The 23,205-nt window shown below is 48.4% G+C and overlaps 1 protein-coding gene across 1 annotated transcript in view; it reads left to right on the top strand.

Annotated features, from left to right (window-relative positions):
* The window catches only part of ZFHX3 (zinc finger homeobox 3), a 399,882-nt gene that overhangs the window by 239,111 nt on the left and 137,566 nt on the right, over positions 1–23,205 (top strand). The window contains 1 exon segment of the mRNA XM_039558074.1: positions 17,929–18,237. The gene's annotated coding sequence lies outside the window, so the exon portion shown is untranslated.

The following is a 23,205-nucleotide window of genomic DNA, read 5'->3' as shown; positions in this document are numbered from 1 at the left end:
CAGGGAAGAGCTACAGCAAGAGTTGGTGGTCTGGAAAATGTCCTTTGCATTGAAAAAACAGAGAAACTTAATTTAGGTTTTATCCAATGAAACTCGTGAACTGTTAGGACAAGTTCTTTAGGGAGATGAAGGAATCTATGTCACTTAGCATTTACAGTTGAAGACTGGGTGCTATCCAGTGACATCCTTCTCCACAGGTTCACCTTCTCCACCTTGCAGTGTTCAATCCCGGTGCTGTTCTGGTTCGTTTGAACAAGCCCTATGATTCCCTACAAATGAAAGTATCTTATTCAGCTGTTAAGGATATTACCATTTTCTAATGGGCCGAGCCCCGAGGTAATGGACAAGCGTTTCTGTAAGATCCGAGTGGGTCATTCCTCTCTGCCTGCCCTTCCTGGACATTTTCTGTCAGACCTCCACTTACTTCCCTTATCATGGGCAAAGAGCATCCCATGAAGTCTTTGGTTTTCCAGTTCTGAATGGAAGCCTGGAAGCTTTTCTCATAGCTCTTTTCCTTTGGGAAATTGGGGCTTGTCATATGTTTACAAGACTGCCGTAAGTGAGATTTGGTGATCTAACAGTCCACCATGAAAGTTGCTGAGAAAATTAAAACCAATAATTACTTCCAATGCAATACCATCAACATGAAGTGTGTCTCCATCCTTCATCTCTTTGCTGGCACGTGGCCAGTGTTACCTTCTGTTGCACACTCAGGTCAATCCTGTGTGCTTTAATAAAAAGACCTGCAACCAAAGTCCTTCCCAAGCCTTGCACAGACATTCCCATTTCTCAAAGACATATCAAGGATTAGCCAGAAGCCTTTGAAGAGTTTCCAAATGATTCTTTTAAAATTATTAGATACAAGTGTTCAGAGTTCATGATTTAAAAATCTTTATATTTAACTGATGCTATTTAACCTACACCTTTACTGTTACATGACCTTGATTATCTATTTACATCAACCACTTTGATTACAAATGTGCACCAGGAATGTTTTACTCCGCAGTTATTGACATTTTTCCTGTCTCTGTTTAGTAACGGTTAATTATTGCACATAATAATCAATTATTTGAATTTATGGTATCAAAGGTGAACTTCAGAACTCCCAGGTTTATTGTTTGTGAGGGTTCTGTGGGTAGTGCTTGACACAGCTGGCTCTTCTTATAAGTTGTTCACACCCATCAGCTTTAGCTCATACTGATCATCACAGATGTTTCCTTGTTTAATTTGTTGTACTTTGATTCCTGTTTTTTATAGCTGCTTTCACATCCTCTTTTAGAAGAGATGTATAAACTTCCTTGTGAAGAGAAATTTGCAGCTTTTGGGGCACCAAATGTATCATCAGAGCTTGGCTGGTTTTCACAGGGAGTTTTCAGGTTATTTGTTCTGTTCCACACAGGTGTCTTTAGGGTTGGGAGATTTACTCTTTCCCAACACATGGGAATAGCACTATGTGGGTTTTTTAAGGAATATAACCAGTTTTGGCTGTTTGTGCATTTAATCCGCTCAGAGTTTGCTCAGTAGGAAGAGGGGCCGATGCTTCATGGCCCCATTATGGCAGTGGACGTGGTGCAAGTCACATCCATTTCTCAGTGACCTTCCACCCTCTCCCTTTGGGGCTTTTTTTTCCCTTTTTCTTCTACTGGAAATGTCTGAAAGCAAAGCCCAAACATTTAAACATCACAGTATAAAATCAGCTCCTCTGCTCTATGAATACCCAATGGTTTCTGGACATCTACATTGAGAATCCTGGTTAAACCTCCAGAAACACTTCTCTGCAGCTGGCAAAGGCAGGGTGGAGAAAGGTTCCTGAGCCTCTGTGGAGGATTTGCTGGTAGCAGCTGAACCCAGAGCTGGTCACCAGGCTGGACACGGCAGCTCCAAGGGCAGGGGCTGGACCCATGTGCCTGGGTCAGAGCCAGCAGTGCCAGAGCCCTGCCCCAGGTCCCACCTCTTCAACACGTATTTTGTTGGAACTGGGCAAGGAGGGAGTTGGTTTGTTGCTCCAACACAGCCCCGTGCCTGCGGGTGTTCGCTGAAATGTCGATGTCAGCCCAAAGAAGGGATTTTGGCTGCGTGGATGGGTTGGTGCAGTGTGGAACTGGAGGGTCTCAGCATTACACAGTTGGTACCGCATGCCCCACTGATGAGCAGCCTGAGCCCCCGTGAGCCTGGCCCAGGGCTTATCCTGTCTTGGGGCCACACAGGTGCTGCAGCTGCTGGACAGCATCCTTGGGGTTTGGTTCATCTGAACCGACCTGAAGGTCACACCCGGAGTTTGTGGGCAGCTTGTGCTCACTGTGGCTGTTCCTGGGAGAGGAGAACCCGTGGGTGGGCACTGTGCTCTGATTTCCTGTGTAATGTCAGTGTCATCTCTGTGAGAGCTGGAGCAATCAGAGGTATCTCAGGACTTCTTACACTTGTGCATCTCATCTTCATCTCCTCAGACCTAGGCTGAAGTTCTCCTAAAGAAAAGACAGACTCAGGGTTTATTTTCTTTAACTTTTTTTGAAATTTCCAATGGCACTGAGGTGAATGTGCTGACTCGTGCAGAGGGATCTGCCAGGAGGTGTCACCTGGATCATTTCAGGTCTGTCACTTAGGACACAGACTACAGGGCTGTTCTGGTAGAGACCAGAGACACAGACTCACTCTTACAGGAGGTGTTCTTTCAGAACCGCATCAACTAACATCAGCACCAGCACTACTGACTGCTGGCACTTTGCTTTTTGTGATATAAACCAGGGTAATTTCCAGCTCTTAAATATTGAAACATTATTGAAAACCTCCTCTGTTTGCTTACTGGTCAATGTTTAATCATAGGTAAATATTCCACATAAAAACAACAGGTTATCATTAAAGTTTAGCAAACTGGCTGCTTTAGGCAAAGAGGTGAGATTGTGTTCAGGCTTGTGACATACACATACAGAGACCCAAAGGTCTCTTGGGCAAAGAGACCCAAGACGGCAGAAATGGCATGTGTCCGTGGGATTGTTGTGATGGATTTATCGCCGTTGGCACAGGTGTTGGTGATGAGCTGTGGCACAAGGCGGGTGAGAACCTGGCCCTCAACTTGTCTGAGCCCCAGAGCTGGTGTGAGCACTGGGGAAGTGCTGAAAGAGGAACAGGAAACAGATGGGAGATGAGATTTCTTAGAATGCCGCAAATTTCTGAGAGTTTCCAGCCCAGTCCCACACCTGGGAGAGGCAGGGCAGCCCTGAGCTGGTGTTCTTACACAGGGGTGCACGGACAGAACCAGAACAGAGACAGTGAATTCCCAGGTAACAAAATGAACACAAGAAGCATTTTTCTACTCCTCTGGGGTTTTGGGAAAAAAAAAAAAAAAAAAAAAAAAAAAAAAAAAAAAAAAGCAAAAATTTTAACCCTCTACTTTTGTACCAGAGAGCGAGGGGTTCATCAGCCGTGGCTCGGGGAGGAGGAGAGGACAGGACGAGGCCGTCCGTGCTGGCTGGGCAGTAGCCGGGGGAGCAGCGGGGACACCGCTGGGGCCGCCCTGGCCTCGGGGAAGCCGCTCCCCAGCCCGACGCGCTGCCACAGGTTTTTCTCGGGCGATTGTGTTGGCAGTTTTATTTATATTTTCCTTCAGAGTGGAGCTGAGCTCTTTAACCACGACGGGAAATTTAATCTTTTTGCTGATAAGACGGTAAAATACTGCAATCCGGCTGACCTCCTGAAACCAGATCCAAACAGCCGGGCTGTCCAAAAATCCGAGACACCCCTCCCCCTGGCCCACGACTGCATTTCCCTGGTGACCTCAGGCAGCCCGTGGCCAGCCCGGATCCTTTGAACACATCCCGGAGCGCGGCGATTAGAGACGCTTTGATTGCCCAGCTCGGCGGGTCGGGGGCTCCCGGCCTCCTCCGGGCTCTGCTCCGCGGAGCTTTAAGGCAAAGCTCCTTCCTCCCCCGCCGGCCCCCTTTCATTTTCGTACAGCGTATTAAACCTCAAGACGTAGTTAACACTAATCCTGATTTATTTAGGATTTATCTGCATTATTAATTCCAGTCATGTTGTGAAAAAGTACCAAGGGTTCCAGTTTGTATGTAAACTTATGCCGTTTTGCAGAGAGGTTTATTTCAGTCTTCTCCTTGAAGTGATATTTTAGCCAAAATTGCAGACTTTCCCCTTTTAAAAACACTTCAGATAGAAGCTAGCCATAATAATTTGGTTTATTGTTATTTTTTCCCCCCAGTAAATACCCTCTTGGACTGTTTTATGCATTAATCTGGATTTGATGTGGATTTAAACATTTACAATGCAAAATAATTTGGGTTAAAAATAATCCCCCTTGATAAAGCTAAAAACCCCCCCCAACTGTCACCATCTCTGACAGCCAGACATCGGCGATTCTTGAATATGCAAATCAAGGTGAGGAGAAGCCTGAGAGCAGGAGCGACCGTGGCTGCTTTTGATGGCCCGGTCAATCAAACATCCCGACCCACGAAGATTCTGGATCCTGAGCTACTGAGGCTCAAACCTCGGCTCACTCCTCATGCTCAGTCTCTCTACCCGCCAATCTCACTGCTCAAGACTGTGTCTCCACCCTGTCCCCAGGCTGGGATTCCACAGGAGGAGAATATTCCTGCGGGATCTGTGTCGCGTGGTGGGCAGCACCCACCCTAAGGTTCTAATTCAGGCCCTTCATTGGGAGTGGTGCCAGGATACATTTTGCCTGTTCTCCTCTCCGAAGCCGTGGTGGTGCTGCTCCTCACCCACCTCTTCACAGATATTCCCAACCAGATTGCCAGATTTAGAGGGAACAATATTCCAGGGTATTTATTTGTTTCCTGAGTAGACGCTTGGAACACTGGCATCTCTTGATGATCTCTGTGTGCAGGAACAACTGAACAGCTTCCTCGGAGAAAAATCCACTGAGGACTGCTGAAAAGTGGGACATCCTTGTAGTTCAGAAAGTCCTTTAATCTGAAGTTGGTGATAGCAGCACTGCCTCCTCACTGATTCCATGCTCCAGCCTGCAGGACTGTTACTGTTGATGACAGGACATTGGCTAGATGGATCATTAATTTAATTTATCTTCTTATAATCGCTTAACTAATGCGGAAATGGAATGTATATGGTTTGGTTACAATATTTTTCCAATACAACAGAAATCCATAAGGAATATCCCCTGATTACACCTTTGTAGTCACTGCCACGGTACCTGAACCAGAGGGGTTTGGCACTGAAAGGGCCAAAAAATCTCCTGACTCTTCCTTGCAGTCATGTCTTGAACTAGGTGCATGCTATGGCCTGGAACAGATCAAAACCTGTACATTTACCAAAATTCTGGTGTTTCTGTTATCCCAAATCCTGGTAACGTCTCTCTCTTCCTGGCTTTGTAATTTCTCTTGGGTTTTAAAGTAATTTCCAACAGTTCCATGGCAGAAGGCACCACTGGTAACCCAGGATTTCTTTGCCCTTGGTCAGATGACGGGTGCTCGTCCAGGGCTTTTGGGTGTGGGGAGGTGAGGCTATTGTGGGGTCAACCAGGAGGTTCTACTCAGGCTGGGAAGGGCAGCCCAGAGCTGGACCCAGGCAACAGCACCTGGCTGGCACAGGGGGCTGAACCTGCAGACCTGGGGATTCATCCTGGGGGATTCATCCCAGGGGAAGCCCAACTGCTTGGTGTCCTCGAGCCAGCTCTCCAGCTGCTATCAGACACTTCCATCACCTCCTGGGCTGTCAGTTTTCCAATAGAGCCAATATCCCCGGCCCCGGGCAATGGCTGGCAGCAAGAGGGGGGCATTGTCTCTTCCCTCCAGCAATGTGAGGACAGTGTTGGCTCACACTCTGTTAGCAGGCAGACACCGACCCCTGACCCCAGCACTGACCCTGACAATGACCGGCCGGTGGGTGGACACAAGGGGTTAAGGTGCACCAGTGCAGTTCCCAGCACAGGACTGGGCAGGGCTGTCCACCAGGGTGATGGGTGGGCAGCTCTCCCCATGCCCAGCGCTGGATGCGCCCATGTGGAAGCAAGGAGTCAGCTCCAGGCTGGGATGTGGAGGCACTGAGCAGAGTCGTGCTCTCAGCAGGGAGTTGTTGCACATTTTGGGATGCCCCTGTGGAAATCAGGAGTGTCCATCTGGGAGCTGGGTGCAGGATTTTGGCGGAGGATTACAACACACTCCAGGTCTGGACTCAAACATGCTGAACAGCGCTGCGAGACGCTGGAGGGACGCTGGCCCATCATTTTTCTCTGGGACAAGGTGCTTATGTTGTGTCCACACCAGCCAGCCTGGACACTCCCTGTTGTGGGAACATCCCTGTTCCACAGTGGGCTTCACTCCGGGCAGGTGCAGACCCCCTGCCAAGGCACACCCCAGGGATGACCCCCCAGAAGTCTGAAAAGCCAATCAGCTGGAAAAGGTAACCCTGTTTCACCCAAGTTCCACCCAAACTGGGTTGTCTGACTCGAACTTCCAGTCACTTATCAGAGCTTTTCCTTGTTGAAGACTTAAAGGCCTCCCAGTCAATAAACACATTAGCTCACTAAACATGCGGATGCCTTTTCTTCTCTGGATTAACCCTTTGGGAGCTGGGGCTTCCATTGGATTTGTTAGGATATTGATCACAGCTCATGTTTGCCTTTCAAACTCTGTTTCTGCTTTGGAATTGACAGATAGTTCCAGTGCTGAAGCCAAGCAGCAAATTCAGTGCAGCCATACAGAGAAGGAGCTTTGGGAACTGCCCACATTGGGCTGCTCTGGGGCAGAGACCCCTTCTGGAGCCCCCCAGGGAACCACTCACCTCTCCAAGAGTGACTTGGTCTCATAGGGAACTGCTAATTAAGCAAATTCTGAAATGTTAAACAATGTCAGATGTATGTCTATTTTCAGTATTAGCAAAAATTGTATTAAATTAAAATACACTTTAGCCTGATTTAGCTCTTCGTCCCCAACTGAACATCACAGGGCCTTGCAGCAAATGTCTGTAACTGTGCATGGAATGGAAAAGGAGCCCAGCTGAGCCAGCCCCACTGCTCTGGCTAAGAACACATTAAAGGAGGTCTTAGAGAATGATTTAGAAGAAACTTTGCAAAATGGAAAGGTCATATTTTATGACCCTGCTGACCCAAATGGATGCAAAAATATCAGAATTAGTGACCTAGAAGAAAGCAGATCTGGCTTTTTAGCACGTGTGGTAACCTTATCCTCTCACTCCCAGTTACCTGAGAATCTGGGGTAAAATGTCTCTGGTTTTGGTTGAGGCTCTTCCCTATCGCACCTCTCGTGTATGTCAGAGTCCTCTTTTACACACTTTCTTAAAAATGCAGCTGCACCTGTCTGGCTCAGAACTGGGCAAAGCAGGTGTCAAGTTCCCTTTAATGTGGACCATATTCTCAGGTTTTTGAGCTCCTGGTAAATCCTCTTCTTGTACAACTTCGCTGTTCCCGTGCAGATATTGCCTTCTCCTGCCACTCTAATAAGTTATATCGAGTCTACATGCTTTGGTTTTAGGGCTGTCTGTTAGACTTGCTAAGATCTTCTCTTTTTTCCATATAGTTGAGGATTTCATAGTTTTTCCTCTTTTTATACTTTTTTTGAAGAAGGATTTTTCAAAATTCTGCTGTGGACTGCATGTGAGCCGTGCCTTTCCCAGACTGCCATACTAAGATAATCCTCTCACTGTACAACATCTAACTTTATCCTCTTTCTAGGCATTAAATTTAATAACAAAACCCCCAAGAAAGTGGTATAAAAACTGGTCCAAACCTTTCCTTCAGGCTTGGTTGCCCTTATGGTTTCATTAGGCCCTCTTTCCTCACACAATCGCTCCCTTTCCATCCATGGGCTGCTGGGTTTAGCAGCACCTCCCTGTGCACATCAGCTCGACTTCTCCAACCATCCTGAGGAGGAGGAACATCATCGTCTGATAAGGTGGAATCTTTCAGGCAAGGAATGCTGAAATACTATAAATGCTTTTAGAAAAATCATGGGGTGTCACCATGTAGTGCACAACTTGGAGCTCATGTGGCCCAAAAGGCAACTGTTATAAATCTCTCATTTGAGTGAAATATCTGTACTTTGTGAGTTTAACGTGCTGCCTTCTCTGTCGTGACATGTTGTACAGGGGTTCGTCCTAGATGGGATTTGGTTCTCAGGGTTACTCCTATGGTTCTTTTTAGCCTCTGTGTTTACTTTTTGATTTGTTGTCATTTAGGCAGCTGAGATTTCTCTTTGTCTTCAGAATTCATGTAATGGGTTTGCATCATTTTCTGATTATGCACTGGGGAAATTACCAATTTGGCACACAGCCACGCTGAAACAGCCACACTGAAACTTTCTTTTAAAAGCTCAGTTCACATGTGGAGCATATGATGTTATTTACCACCTGACCCACCTGGCAACATGCTCTGGAAATCCCTTAGTGCTTTGTCATGACTGTGACTGAAAACTGTGGCGTAATCCAAGAGGGAAAGGGTCTCTGTGTTTTAATACTCATGTCAGAGAAGAAGCTGATAAGAGTCACAATTTAAAGAAGTTTTTCTAAGGCTGTGAATAATTAACCTTCCAGTGCTGCCGCCGATTTGGGATGTCACACGCAGGAAGCGGCGTCACTTCCCCGCTCCCATGCGGGGTGGCAGTTCCCAGCTCCTCTCGGAGGCACGTTGAGAGGATCCGTTCACGCTTCTCCATCACTGGCGTGGCATCAAGTCGGACGTGTCTCTGGTTTGCTGCCGCAGGAAGAGCCAGGCAGCGCACGGGGGTTGCTGACCTGGCTGCTCCAGGCGAGCCTGCGTGGCCGCCTGTCCTGCCCTCCCTGTGGCCACGGCCTGCGCCCCTTCATCGAGAAGCAGAGTCTTACTCCTGCGGAGAGTATTTGTTTAAGAGGATTTCCTTTCTCATGCAGGGACTGTAGTAGCCATGCCAATAAGGGTGGGAGCGATTATGAGAGATTGACTGCTGGAATATAATCCCTGTGTGCTGCTGGTTTGATCTGGGGAAGATTGCGTTTCAATGGTAGTGGCTCATCACACGCCAGAAGCGGCGTTCCACCCGTAAATAGGGCTCTAATGAGATCCGACAGCCCTGATTTCTCTGGTGATACAGTAAAACAACACGACCAGTGCTGATGGTTTGGGGTCCTGACCTTTAACAAGGACTCATGACACAGGGCAAACTGCCCAAGAGAGATGGAGGGGCAGGAGGCCAGGGGACAAGGTCGGTACATAATGAAGTGGTCAGCATTGGATTTCTGTCACTCACAGTGGTTAAGTACAACAGTGAGGGACTTCAGTAAGAGAAACTGTGAAAGAGCACATGCAGGAATCACAGAGAGCAGGGGGTCTGGGGAGGGTCAGTTACCTTCCGCTGCGAGCTCCAACAGTCCCAGTGACTTTGGTAATGAAGAGGGTGAGGGCAGGAATCATGCAAAGACAGCAAGAGAGCAGGGAGGGAGCACAGAAGATTAAAGCAAACAGAGAAGGAAATCCAAGGGGACTGGCAGTGCGTGCACTGCGATCTGGGGCCGAGACCCAGAGAGACGAATGAAGCACCTGCAGTGGCAGAACAGTCCAGACCAGAGGGGGCTGATGACGGAGCCCCTGGTTTGGCCAGCCAGCATTTCAGTGTCCCTGTCGCGGCAGCATGGACATTCGTGAGCATGGCCCTGGCCCAGGACCTGCTTACACTGTCGGCCGTGGATCCCACAGCCATGGAGGAGCAGTGCCCAACCACGTGTGCCCCATCCCAGCTGCTTCCAGCCTCAGCCTGTTCTGGCGCCGGGAACTTCTTCGGGGCCGCAGGGGTGGCTCGTCTCCTTTTAGTTCCTTTCTGCTGCTAGATCTAAATTTAGTGGGACTATTAGCTAAGAAAACTAAAATACCCAAACCGTTTGGTATCAGACTGCCTGGGGTGAATGCAAAGAGCAAATGGTGAAATACAGAGGCAGCCGAGACCTGTTATGAAGGAGGCACTGGCATCTGATGGGGTCTGAATTTAACATCTGTTTCCTTTTCAAGGGTCCTCCTTCAGAGCTGAGTTTAATAGAAACGTTTCATTGCAATTTTGCTAATATGTCCATCTAGGCTTCAAGTGACACAAATTAAGTGCATTCACCCAAAATACAGAAGAATTCTGTTACTAAGCAGTAACCTCAAAATTCAAGTGACCGGAAACCAAAGTGAGAATGGAAAATCCGAGCACGTTATTCATGTCCAGCATGGATGGGATGCTGGGTAGGATGCTAAAAGCAACTAAAATGGTACATGGTGAGTAGAAAAATACATTTTAAAGCCACTTTAGACACAGTAGCCCAAGCTAGGTTTATTTACATGAAGAAAAACATAATATATAGCTTTAACACTGCTGATCTCTTGGGAGGTGTTTGGACTGCAGGGCCCACAAAGGACAGAACCAGTAAATCTGATGTGTACAGGAGTCTCTTATACAGAGGAAAATAACCTTTAGTCTCAGCTGTAGGACTGTGAGAATGATTGCAGAGAGCGACCTGTGTTTGCATTGGCTATGGTCAATGCAAGGTTTGCTCTTTTGCCGGTTGTTCTTTATTTGGGTGTTTTACTGTTTTTTTTCTACTGTAAATGCAACCATTGAAGCCCGGCAACCTGTGAGAGGGGTGAATTGCTTAATTCCAGAGCATTGTTTTAATTTGTCTTTGGATGAATTCTCATACACTTTCATGAGAAAATTGCCCATTAGAAGCATTCATTTAATTTAAGAACAGTTGGGAGAGGAAGGGTTGGGATGACAGATGGAGACTGTGGGTGTCTTATAAGAGAGAGCTGAGCTTTTTGTGTTTATCTTTTTGTGGCACATAGTTGCTGTTCTCTGCTGCTTCCATTTTTTTAATCTGCACTTTTTTGTGCAGTATTTCTTAGAAATCTCTCCTCTTTTGTACTGAAAGTCTAATAGATTTCATTAGTTCTTCCTGTACCATGTCAGCTTTAAAACATTCCAATATAATGGAGTGCAGGGAGGTAGCCTGGTAGGAACAGAGTAAAACAGGCTGGATTTCAGTCTAGTTTGGAATTGCACAGAATTTAGCAGCAAGGATACTGGAATATTGAACTGATTTCTTCCCTTAATCCTCCCACTGACTGTCCAGCAATGGTACACATGGGCTGAAGGAGTTTTCTAGCTCTGCCAATGCCTTCACTGTGTAGTTGAAGGTTCACTGTCAGAAAGTGGCTTAAATCTCACAGTTAACCTTTATTTAAATTAGTCTAGAAGTAAATACAAGGCTTCAAAGCATTATCTTTAAAAGCATGTACATAACAGTTGTAGGATTTGTGGGTGTCAGTGTGACTGTCCATGTCAATGGCCCGGGTGGTCCAGCCTGCAACACCTACGTGACAACAAACCCGGGCATCAGTGTCAGGCAGGCACTGACAGCAGTGAGGACCTTGTTTTATAAACACCTGAATATCAGCATGTGCAAATAAAAATAACTGTGTGTCGAGTCCAGCTGCTGACAATATTTTAGTCATCTGGTCCCTGGGTTGTAGCTTACATCTCTTTTAATGGTCCTGAAGTTGTAATGACAAATAACCTGTAAGTTGTGGTGCCTTTGCCTTGGGACTGCCAGACCCCTGTATGAAACTGATAAAAATTTAAAAGTAAAATTAACTCCTGTTAAAGGAAGATGGAAAACAGTGCAATGTTTGTTCAATATACAACTTGCTTTGCTCTGCAATAGAAGCAGCAGCCTATAAATACGGGGCAGAAATTTCAAGCATTAGTCTCACTTGTTCTCACCACGTTACACATGAATTTATTTGCATCTCTATGTGCTGTCCCGAGGTTCGCATTGAACAAAACAGGTGATATGAGAAACAAAGTACATTTATTAGATTTTTGTTACCTTTCCATGAAGTTTTTCTTACTGTGACCCAGTTTTTCCCTTACCCTTCACAATTTCTGAATGATTGGATCATTTTCCACTCTCCATTCTAATGACAAAACCTCTTTTCCAAGGCTCTGTCATTGCTTCCTTTGATTGCCACAGCCACTTCTTTTTGCTGCTACACACACATTTCAGTCCATAAAAAATGCCCCTTAGGAGTTTTCTTAGTATTTGATTTGTCTTTTTTTCTCTCTTCAGATCCCTTGTTCTTCCTCCATCCCTCCTTCCTAACAAGTGAAGCTTGTTCACCACCTCCGGCCCTTCCCCTGCATGTTTTAGGTTCATGTTCCCACAGTCTCTCCATCAGCTCCATCAGAGATGAACCTCTATGGGTACTTCTCTTATTCTTTTGATCTCATAAAAACATCTCCGTTCTTTCTTTCATCTGTATCATCTATATTGTTGTCCACCAACCGAGCTGCAGAGCTTCTGCTTTCTCCTCTCTGCAGCCTGCACTGGCCCTACACAGCTCAGCTTTCCTTTCCCTAAGCTGTAGCCTTCCGTGACAGTCCTTGAGCTGTGTCCATGCCTGCACCAGCAAGCCCAGTAAGGATCAGTGTGGTGTGAGCTCAGTTTGGTCACCGCTGGTGCTGGAAGGGCAGGAAGGGGCTCGTTTGCTCCGTGAGAAAGGGCAGCATCCCACTTCGCCCTGGGACGGTTGGTGCTGTGGCACATCTGCCTTTCCTCTTGAAGTCAGCAAGGAGACATCTCATCCCAGTTAGCCCCCTGGGAGCCCCGGCCTGCCCCTTCCTTGGTCAATGCTCCAGCTCCACAGGACATGCTGACCGGCTTCCAGCTGCCTCTTCCTTCCTCAGAGCACCGCTGGCTCTGTTACAGACTCCTCTCTAGGAGGTTTTCTATCAGCTGCCTCAGCCCTGGAAGCCGTTATCCCATGACCCATTGTCTGCATGAGCAGACGGGAGACAGGGACATTCCTGCATCTGTCTTTTCCTGCTGCCCTGATTTATTACACTGTAAAATAATAAAACGTTAAAAAGGTTGAACCTGAACTGAAGCTATGACTATGACACTATTAATCAAACTGGTGGAGAATTACTTTATATTCGGTGCCTCAAGCACTGATCCAGTCCACTAAAAGTTGGCCTGAAACATTGTCCACAATCTTAGTATTGGGCCTGGGAAAAGCAGTCCTGCATTTCTCTGTTCTCCCATGGCGTGTGGCCATGCAGGGCAGGCAGGCAGGGCTGGCTCATCAGGTTCTCCTGCTCCGCCGGCCATCACAGCATCTCTTATCTCAGCCGTCGATGCCACGCTCACTTGATGTCTCAGTTCTGGAGCAGAGACATTCCAGCTGCTATCTGGGAAGGCTCTGGCCCCAAAAATATTTAGTTAGCAGCCATTCAGTTAAGTGGAATTGACTTTTTATCGGCTTTCCTCTGTACGTCTGCCACCAGTGAAGGCTGTTTCCTCCTTCCCTCTTCTCGGCCTGTCAGTCCACTCCGCATTCCTATCGGCAGCCGTTAGCTCTGATCAATACTAACCACTGTGTAACAGCTCATGCATGGCTGCCTTGGCTTGCATCGATCTGCCCCTTCCAACAGGTACCCGGCTATTTGAGGCAGCAACTTGAGATAAACACCTACTTTTACTTCAGGCTCATTCATTCTGGGGGGTTCCAGGGAGACCCAGTGCCCTTCTCTGGAGACTCACCAAGAGCAGACTTGCAACAACTTCTCTCCTGTCTGAGACAATCCATGACCCCACTGTGCTCCCCATCCCATCGCTTCTGACATCCAGCCTGTAAAAACGATGTCATACAAGCACTTCCAAAGCACCTAGCCTGGGAATGACACCTTGGACTGCTGAAGTTAGGAGAACTCAGTGGTTTTGCAATTAGGAACATGTGCGTTGATGAGACCCAGAGCTGGAGTGAGCAGCTGTGCACCAGGCATCTGCAACCGTCCTGCCACTGCTCCTCACTGGGGGACCCTCTTCTGTCCCAGCTGGGGATCTGGGGGCCGTGTCCCCATGTGCTCCAGCAGGATGCAGCATCCCTAACCTGGGCTGGCAACTGGGCATCAGTCCACAGATTCCATGGGGCTGGTCGGGCAGGGGTACCTGTGGGAGGAGGTTTATTGTGCCAAGGGTACCGCAGAGAAACTGCTCAGATAGCAAATGCTCAGTGTCCTCCTCCAGCAGCACCCTCACACAGCAGAGGCTTTTGCTGAAGCATAAAGCACCTGGGTTTCAGGATGGCACCTTCAGGCCATCTGTTCTGGTCACGTGCCGTAAGAGAACAGGAGGTAATGGACTATGAACATTGACTGGCCACTAGCAGTGTGCCGGCAGTCCTACTTCTCCTTACTTGCTGCTGTCCCCAAATCTTCCAGCATTTAGGGAACTAGTCAGCATTTTGAAGGAGCCCTAGCAGCTGTCCCTGCACAGATGTGCTCCCCCACCGGGCTCCTGCCCAGACGCCACTCCCAGCGCTGGGCTGTGGGCTGGGAGAGGGCAGAGGGGCACACGCAGACAAAGGTGCCTCTGCCAGAGATGCAGCCCCAGCTCCAATCTGGCAGGTAGATGCCCATGGATCAGATCTGTCCAGCCTGGAAAGCCTCTGAAAATGTTAGAGAGGCCTTTCCTGGTTGGTTTGTGTGTGTGCCATTACGGAAGGGCTGCAGGGCTGCCATGGCAGCTACAAACTTCAGTGAAATGAGTGTTTATTATTATAGGTTTGATGCAGTTCCCAAAAGACCCTAATCAACAAGTAATAAGGCCTCGAGAGAGCAATTAGAAATCTGAACTTTAACTCTCTTATAACCAGAGTGCAGGAAGTGACTTCTGCTCCAATTTGGGGTTTGCCACCTGGCATGTGAACGAGGGGGAGATACCAAAAACCTGAAATACGGAATAACTGCAGACAAGTATTTGAATAATGAGGTACAAGATCCATTTCTGTGGCAAGTAAATGTGTGTGTAGCAAAAAGCATAATGGTATAGGGGGATTCATGCCCAAATATGCAGCCCCTCTATCACACCTAGGTGTTCTCAATGCTTCTTCCCAGCTTTAGACAAACACCAAGGGTGTTCAGTGCTTGTACATGTGCAGCATCTGCCCCCCCTTAAAGAAAAAAAATTACCCCAGTTTTCCCACTTATGAAATAACAGTATCTGCCCGAAGGCAACACCAACCCTTGAGATGCAGGTTTGCTCAGAACTTGTTTTGAATACTTTGGATGGGCCACTTCAGACAGGAACTGCACATTGAGTAATCCTTGCCATAGAAAGTCACGTGGCTAATGGAAAACAAAAATTGCATAAGAGCCCATCTGTGTAGCACGGCCGAGTCGGGAAATGTTGGCCAAGAGGGCTCATGCTCTGCCAGCCTGCCAAAGCTGGGGGGCACTTGACTTCCCATGCAGCTGTGACAGCACCAGCACACATCCACAGCTGGGATAACCCTGGTCCTTCAAACTCAGGAGGGGTGTTACTTTCCTGATTTTTCTTCCTGAGGTGCCGAATGTTTGAAGGCCATGCTCTAGTTCCCTTGGGAAGTTACGCCAAGCCAGCAGGCAGTGGGAGCAGGTGTGAGGCTCAGCGTGGCACGGGGCAGTGACTGGAGTTACCTGTAGGTGCACCCAACAGGTGCAGCCTGGTGAGGTGAGGTCCTGCCCTCTTTCAGGGGTGGGAGTGCTGAACGTGGAATGGGGCCACACACTTCCCACTCAGACTTCCAGCGGGGAGTGCTGGCAATGCCACGGTCCTGCCCCAAGCCCGGGATGCTGTGGCTGGGAGGAGGAAGGGCTGCATCCCTGCCAGCTGCCCGTAAGGACAGCACAGCAGGGCAGGCCCTGGAGCCTGAAGATCCAGGTGAATTTCAGATGTCCCAGCCTTAAAGAAATTTCAGGTCTCAAAACCTTCATTTGATGTATAACTGGAGCCAGCAGAGGGAGTGAAATGCAGGGACACTGTAGAGTCCCTGAAGAAAGGAGCTGCCAGGCTTTGATCCAGGTGCATCTGGTTCAATGACACATCTCAGACCCCAAAATGAGGGTGTACCAGATCGGCCCTGGGCCACAGGTGACACAGATATGGATTAACAGAGGCAGGTTATCACCTGTAGGAGTGAGGGGTTATCTCCTGCACCATTACCAATGGAAAAAATAGATGTTCTTGGGGCTAACATATGTTTCCAGTATGAAGAAACCAGAGGAACCTCAACCTCTCAATTAATTCCTGTTCCAAGGGGGTCTGAGTGCTGTCCCCATGAATAGGTTCAAATGCTTTATCTTCTGGCACTGTTCATACAGTCCTGAGAGTGACCATATAAAGTCCTGAGGAGAAGCTTAAAACCAGTGATGCTGATACTGCACCTTCTTCTCTTACGCCTCCAAAATATCCTGGTCTTGGCGTTATCCTAAGCACTAAATGTGACAGGCATATTCACAAACAGCTTCTCGCTGATTTCTAAGTTAACTCCTTTCTTCAAAAATAGCAATTTTGCAAAGGGATTACTTCTTCAGCATCCACTTAGGATTTTTTTTAGACTCATCTTTTAATGTGCCTTCGAAGACAGAGATAGTTTCCCCTTTTGATGGAGCATTGGCCATCTTCATTCACCATTTGATTGGAAGAGATAGGACATGATCTTTACTAAACTCTTTAGTAACGTGTGGGCTTCCTTCCAGCTGCCTCTGAAGGAGAACTTCGAAAAGAGTTTTAATCTGTGTGTTTATACACCAAAGAAACACTTCTTTTAGCAAAATGCAAAATTGTAACAAGTTGGTAGCTTTAATAATTACACTGAATACTGGGAAATTAGCTTAAAGTAAGTTTTTCCTCCTTGAAATGAGATTGTGTTTGTGCCTGGACCAAGCAACTCGGCACCAGTCTTGAACTTGTTAAAGATGGAAATCAGAATAACCACTGCAATATTGAAAAGGTAAAATGAGAACAGAATGGCAATTGGCCAGTGTTTATGAATCAGAGAAAATGATCATGAAATCATATGAATAACCACCAAAAGGTAAATAAATTACCCAGCCTACTACTTATTTTCATGTGCAGCTTGACACAAAAGCTGAAGCCATGAATGATTTATACCTGTTTTAACAATAATACTCATTTTCCTGAAAGATGGTCAGCACTCAGGCTGCTGTGGGCACCGTGCCAGTCATTGAAAGGTTAATGTCTCAGCAGCAATACATTAAATTATGAATTATACCAGTCCCAAAATGGAAGGTTATTAGCTTGGTATGTTTAATTAGCCCAGCTCGAACTTTGCCATCTGCCAGCAGTGCCCATCACTAATGCACAGCCACATGGGATAGGAGGGGTGGGAATAAGATGCCAGAAGCAGCAGAATTCCCCTCCCGGCCAGCCCAACTCACCTGCGGAGCTCTGCAGTCCTCAGCAGGGCCCAGGGCCACTGGCACACCCGGAGCTGCCGGAACACCCTGGCTGTCCCCAGCCTTTGGGACAGTCACCTGCCAGGACATTTCACTGCTGTAACTGCTCAGGACAGCTGTGTCCTGGTTACACCCCAGACCTCCCCAGGAGAGGAGAGGGCAGACAGGTGTGGGCCCAAGACGTACCTGAGCGCCAGGTGTGCCTGAAGTAGAGCCCCTTCCTAGGGACTGTCCGGAGCGGCAGCGCCGGGGCCTGGCAGCGCTGCCGGGAGCTGCGGGGACAGCGGTGGCCGTGGGCCAGCGCTCGGGGATGTGGGAAGCAACAGCCTGCCGTGGTTTTATTTGCACAGCATCTCCTGCCAATAACTGCACAAGGCTACAATATTTAGCTTTTCAATAAATATTTAAATTTTGCTTCTTTGCTTATTTATTTTTTTAAAAGAACAAACAGTAAATTCTGTTGGTTTTTTTATTAGTTAAGATTATGTGATGCTTTGGAAACATGATGCACTAAGTATTGAAATAATTTGATTACTCCCCCTGACTTTGAGGGTGCTCTTGGGGAGCCTGTGTGCTAAAACTTGGGTTGGAACTGTGTTCTGGAAAATGTGGGGCAAGACCTGAACTTGTAAGAAGCCAAACAAAACCTTAATTTTAATTCTTATTTTTGTAGGTAGGATAACCTTGCCAAAGAGGAACGGAATTTGGACAGACTTAACATCCAGCCTGTGCAGCTTCCATGAGCCGGACACTAAAATGAAGAGAGAATTTATTCATTCCCATCTTGACACAACCCACCAGAATTAAAAGACATTTTAACCTACAAGGGAGATTGGGTCAAACACTTCCCAACCTGCCTACACAGAGAAGGCCATTCAGTTCCTCTGGCTACCAAGTCTCCACATTTCTGTGTTGGATGTGAAGAGTAAAGAGAGTGGCAGGAGTCAGGAGGCATCCAAGTCAGTGTAAGAGACAGCACCAGGTAGAGGCTCGATTCCTTTTTCCTAATATTCTTGCACTATGCAGTATATACATTATTTCTTCTCCTCCTCTTGAGCTTTTGTTGATTTCCTCTTCTCCACATCAGTGGAGCCTTTGTACTTGTACTTCTGGAGCAGGTGGCATGGTTGTAGTTGTCGGAGCAGTATGTATTAGAGTGAAACCTACAGACAGAAATAGAAAGTAAATGGAAGAGGAATTGATCAGAGGAAAGGCAGAGGATGGAGGGGATAAAGTAAAGGCGAGGAGAGAGACAAGTAATACTTTGCCTGTGTGCTATGGTAATTTATTATTTTTATATGGTGCCCGGGGTGTACAGTATCTGTTTTACTGAACAAATGGAAGAGTTCTCAGCCCCAAACAGCCAACATATTCATTTATTGTGTGACAGCCTGACAAAATGAGCAGCCAGGACAGTGTGACGAGGAATAATTTAGTGCTTGTAGAGCGTGAGTAACTTTACTGTTGGTACCCTCAGTTGTGTATGGCATCCGATGGATGTCTCTTGTGTTTGTAATGACTTACTGTACAGGAAAAATTTCCCTTTCAGGGGAAATCTGAGTGAGGGGTGTCTTAGGGCATGGGACAGGGTTCTGTTTGGAGGAGCAAAGAGGCTGCCAGGTCAGTACACTGGGAGGGGTGAGGACCTGACCCCCAGCCTGGCACTGGGGGAGCACCACAAACCCTGGACCCGGGGTGTGTGGGGACGCGCACAGGGAAGCCAGATGGGGGGGAAATGAAGGAAAGGACTCGGGAGGGAAAGCTCGAGTGTTTGCTCTGAGCCATCTCAAGCTGCAGTTTTTAAGGAGCCATCCAGCTGGGACAGCAAGGAGATGACCTGAACCAACACGCTCCAATGGGAGAGGTTCCAGTGCAAACCTGCCGTGACCGCGGCACCGGGGGAGCAATAGCTGAGTTGTTTTCCAACACAGTTATTGCCACTTAAATTGCAGTTTTTTTCCAAAAGCAAATTCCAAAGTTTTATGTCCATAAAGGTTTAGACATAAACAAGAAAGAAGTCAGGAAAGTGGTATGTACTGTGTAAACAGTCTCACTTTATAATTAATGCTGGAGATCAGGCAGGAGGAATGGCTGTGCATGTGTGGTCATTCAGATTTACTGTTGCTCTGATTAAAACCTAGTTGGGCAATAATTTTATGCCCAGGTAGGGGCAGGAGGAGAGCAGGATGCCCCCAAGCAACCCATAAATAGTGTGGTGAAGACAAAGCGTTTATTACTTAGCTTCACTAAGGCTCCGTAAGTGCTCTCCCAGGGTATGTATACTCATACCCCAGATGCCAATTCTGCAAATTAGCATTATTTCTCAAATTCCTGTGTAAATAGAAGTCATTTAAATACTTGATTTCATCAGACAGAATCACCTATGGAAATGTCAGTCTCTTTTTCTCCCTTTTGTGGGGTGAGCAGAGGTTTTCACTGCCTGGGTTTTCATTTCTCTTGGAATACTTTTACTGATGACAAAACCTGGGATTCATACAGGACCCAATCTGCAGGATTCTGTCCCATCTCAGTGCCTTATGCTGGTGTAAAAGCAACTCTAGGGCGTAAACTTTACCATTTATGACTGAAATGTGTTATTTTGAATCTTCTATTTAGAAGTTTAAATTACTATGCCAAAAGTGGTTTCATAGCTAAGACACACAGGGCATTACAGGGATTTGAGATTCTGTCACAGTAGCGTTGGGATGTTCCTTTTTTGTAATTAGAGGAGCCACCAGTGAGTTCAGCTCAGGCTTTGCTGATGGACTGTTCTTTTGTCATTGGGCATCCTGCCACTGGTAACTTGTTCAAATTTTAGAAACTTTCACAATTCTTTTAATCCATTTTTGTATGGGATTCCATGTAGAAGCAGTTACCTTAGTTAACAGGGTAACAGTAAAACAGGGACTCATAAAATCATTTTTACATGATGAAACAGTTTTCCGAGATATAACATATTAAAAGGCAAATATTTCAGGATTTTCCCAGGCTAAAAACAAGTATTTCATTTTAGGGATGCCTATCTCTCCTGTTCAGGGCAATAAAGAGTCACATTTAATACTGAATTTTGCAGGACATTGGACTTGAACATCCTTACAGTAGACAAATTGCCACTGACCAGGAGGCCAGTGCAAGGAGGTGCTGTGTTTGCTGGGAGGGAGGAGAGCACTTTTCTAGCAATTAGTTTCTTTTTTAATCATAATTGTTTGTACCTGCTGATGTTTTGAATTGTAAGAGTTAATTCCAGAGAAACAGGGAAGGAAGAAAAGGGCAGGTGAGCTTGATCAGTGGGGCACCATGAAAGGACATGGTTTCATGGTACTCTGGAAACACCAGGAGGAATTCCACCAACATCCCATCTCATGTGGTCTGGTCTGTCGGAGTTGGTATTGTACCCATTGTACAGGCTGGGAAAATACAGCAAAAAGTGGGGGAAGTGAGCTCTGAAGTGCATTTCTGGGCACTTCCAGCATACCCTGTGTCCCGTCTGGTCCTTCATTGCAGACAGTGAGTCTGTGGCAGAGCTGGGAATAGAATCCGAGCCCTTGTTCCAACTCCCAGATCCTCAAGAGTATTTTTAGGCACTTAATACCATTAATTTTATACTCTTTTTGGCCAAGGATCTTAGAAACAAGATCATGCTTCCTCCTGAAATAATTTTTTAAATCCTACTTGTGTGCTCTTGGACAACTTTTTTTCAGGGATTGTGTACAGTTTTGTGCTATTTAGGAACAAATGGGCTTAAAAATTAGTTTTGGGAAGAGTTCTGCATGGACTGTGCTTTTGTGCAGCCTTGAAGTGTGAGTAAGGATGGGGAGGAGATGGTGCAGAATCTTTGTGTTCTGCAGGGCAAACGGTATCCGTCCGTGAGGGGCTTTGGCAGAGGGCAGTGGCGGCTCCGGCAGCTCATGTTGGCATGCTAAAGCTGACTGAAAAGGTGGAGAAAAAGTTCTACATCTACAGATTTCTACACACAATCATCTTTTTCATTGTGCTGACTCAGCAAACCCCTTTAAGCCCTGCTCCCGCATCCTATTATTAATTAATTGATTTCCTATAAGCTCATTATTTAGTTCACCTGAGTTCCTCACAGGGTGCACAGCTGCAGACAGCGGAACAGCTCCTGTCACAAAGCGCCAGCACATCGAAAAGGCCAGGCCAGGCAAAGGGGAGGTTGAGACTGGACATTCAGAAAGTGCTGGACAAAGCTCTCAGGCATGTGGTGGGATTCTTGGGTCTGTCCTGTGCAGGGCCCGTAGTTGCACTCGATATTCCTTGTAAGTTTCTTCCAGCTCAGGATATTCTATGATTTAGTGATTAGGAAAAATTTCTTCACTGAATGGGCTGTCCAGCCCTTGCACAGGCTGCCCAGTGGTGGAATCATCATTCTTGGAGGGGATTTAAAAGCTGTGTGGATATGGCACTTGGGGACATGGGCTAGTGGTGTCCTTGGCAGTGTTGGGGGAGCTCAGTGGTCTTAGAGGGTTTTTCAACCCAAATGACTGACTCTACAACAGGGTGGGAGAGCAGCTTCCCACGGTGCAGCCGCTCATCAGGGAAGCAGATGAGCGGAGTGCGTTTCAGTGGCTGCCCTGTCGCTACTGCACGAAGGGAGGGTCTCAAGGGGTGCTTTAGGGACTGGTCATAGGGAATACGACCGTCGGGACAGGGACAGAGCCTGTGTAGAAGAGGTTCAACTGCCCCAGGGCAGGCGTGGCAGGAAGGGCTCTCCGTGGTGGTGCTGCTGCACCGGGTGCTTCGCCAGGTGTCGAGAAGTCCTCTCCTGTGCTCCATCCTCTCCCTCACTCGGTCCAGCTCGGGTGGTAAACGTGCTTATTGCAGCGCTAATGTCCTGCAAGTGGGATCCCACCTCCAGGTATATTAGAGTAATGAGTTCACACCTAACTAATGGAGACTTAATAGAGTTACTAATAGGTTGCCTTTTCCCCCCACGGTTTATGACCCCGCGGCTGGGGCTGTCAGGGGAGGGAGAGGCGAGAGGCAGTGTCAGCCCCGGCTCGGCCCCCGGCCTGCGCCTGGCCCGGCAGCGTTTCCAGGGACATCGTCTCTCCACCTTTCTGCAAGGAAAAATAAACAGTTTGAGGCTCCTGTGTCTTTATTAAACATTTCCTTTAAGCTGCATACTTTGGCTCCCTGCCCAAATGCACCAAGAAAGCATCCACAGAGCAGCTCCGCCGCGGGCTGCTGGAGCGAGCAACCCCCGGCGGGGTGAGCACCTGCGTCGCTGGCTGTGGCCCACGGTGTCCGCGGGCCCCCGGGCCTGCCGGAGAGGCCGATGTGACGGGCCGGGCCGGAGCGGGCCGGGCGCAGCCCGGGGGCAGAGGGTGACGGCGGCGAGGAGCGGCAGCATGGTGGCCCCCGGCCAGCACGCGGCTGCGACGTGGCAGCCAGGTGGGTGGGCAGGCGGCAGCGCCGGGGCACCACGTGTGCCAGGGCCACGGGCGAGGGGCCGGTGCCAGGGGCTGCGGGCGGAGCGGCCGCGGGGCTGAGCCGGGGGGCCGGGGGCAGCTCCCGCCGTGGGCACCGGGTGAAGGCGGGCGGCGGGGCCGCTCGGACTCGCCCGAGCGCTGCCGGCAGCGGCGGCCCCGCGGCGGGCGAGGCTCGGCCGGCGGCGGGAGGAGGGAGAGAGGGAGGGAGGAGGGGGCGCGGCGGTGATGTCAGCGCGGCCTCCGGCCGGCGCTGCCAGGTAAACAGCCGGGAACAGCCGCGAACAGCCGGGAACCGCCAGGGAAGGCGGCGGCGGGCTGGGCCGGGCCGGACGAGCCGCCCGTAACCCCTTCGCGCCCGCGCCGCTGCCCCGGGCCCGGCGGCAGAGCCGGGGCTCGCCCGTGCCACCGGGGGGGCTCCCGGCGTGGGCAGCGCCCGGGGGGGACCGGGGATGCGATCCGGCCGAGGGACCCCACCGCTGCCCAGGCTGGGACAGGGGCCA

The sequence above is a fragment of the Corvus cornix genome, chromosome 11, assembly GCF_000738735.6.
Source record: "Corvus cornix cornix isolate S_Up_H32 chromosome 11, ASM73873v5, whole genome shotgun sequence".
Classification (NCBI taxonomy): domain Eukaryota; kingdom Metazoa; phylum Chordata; class Aves; order Passeriformes; family Corvidae; genus Corvus; species Corvus cornix.
Note: the sequence above shows the minus strand (reverse complement) of the source record. Positions and strands in the feature narration are given on the sequence as shown.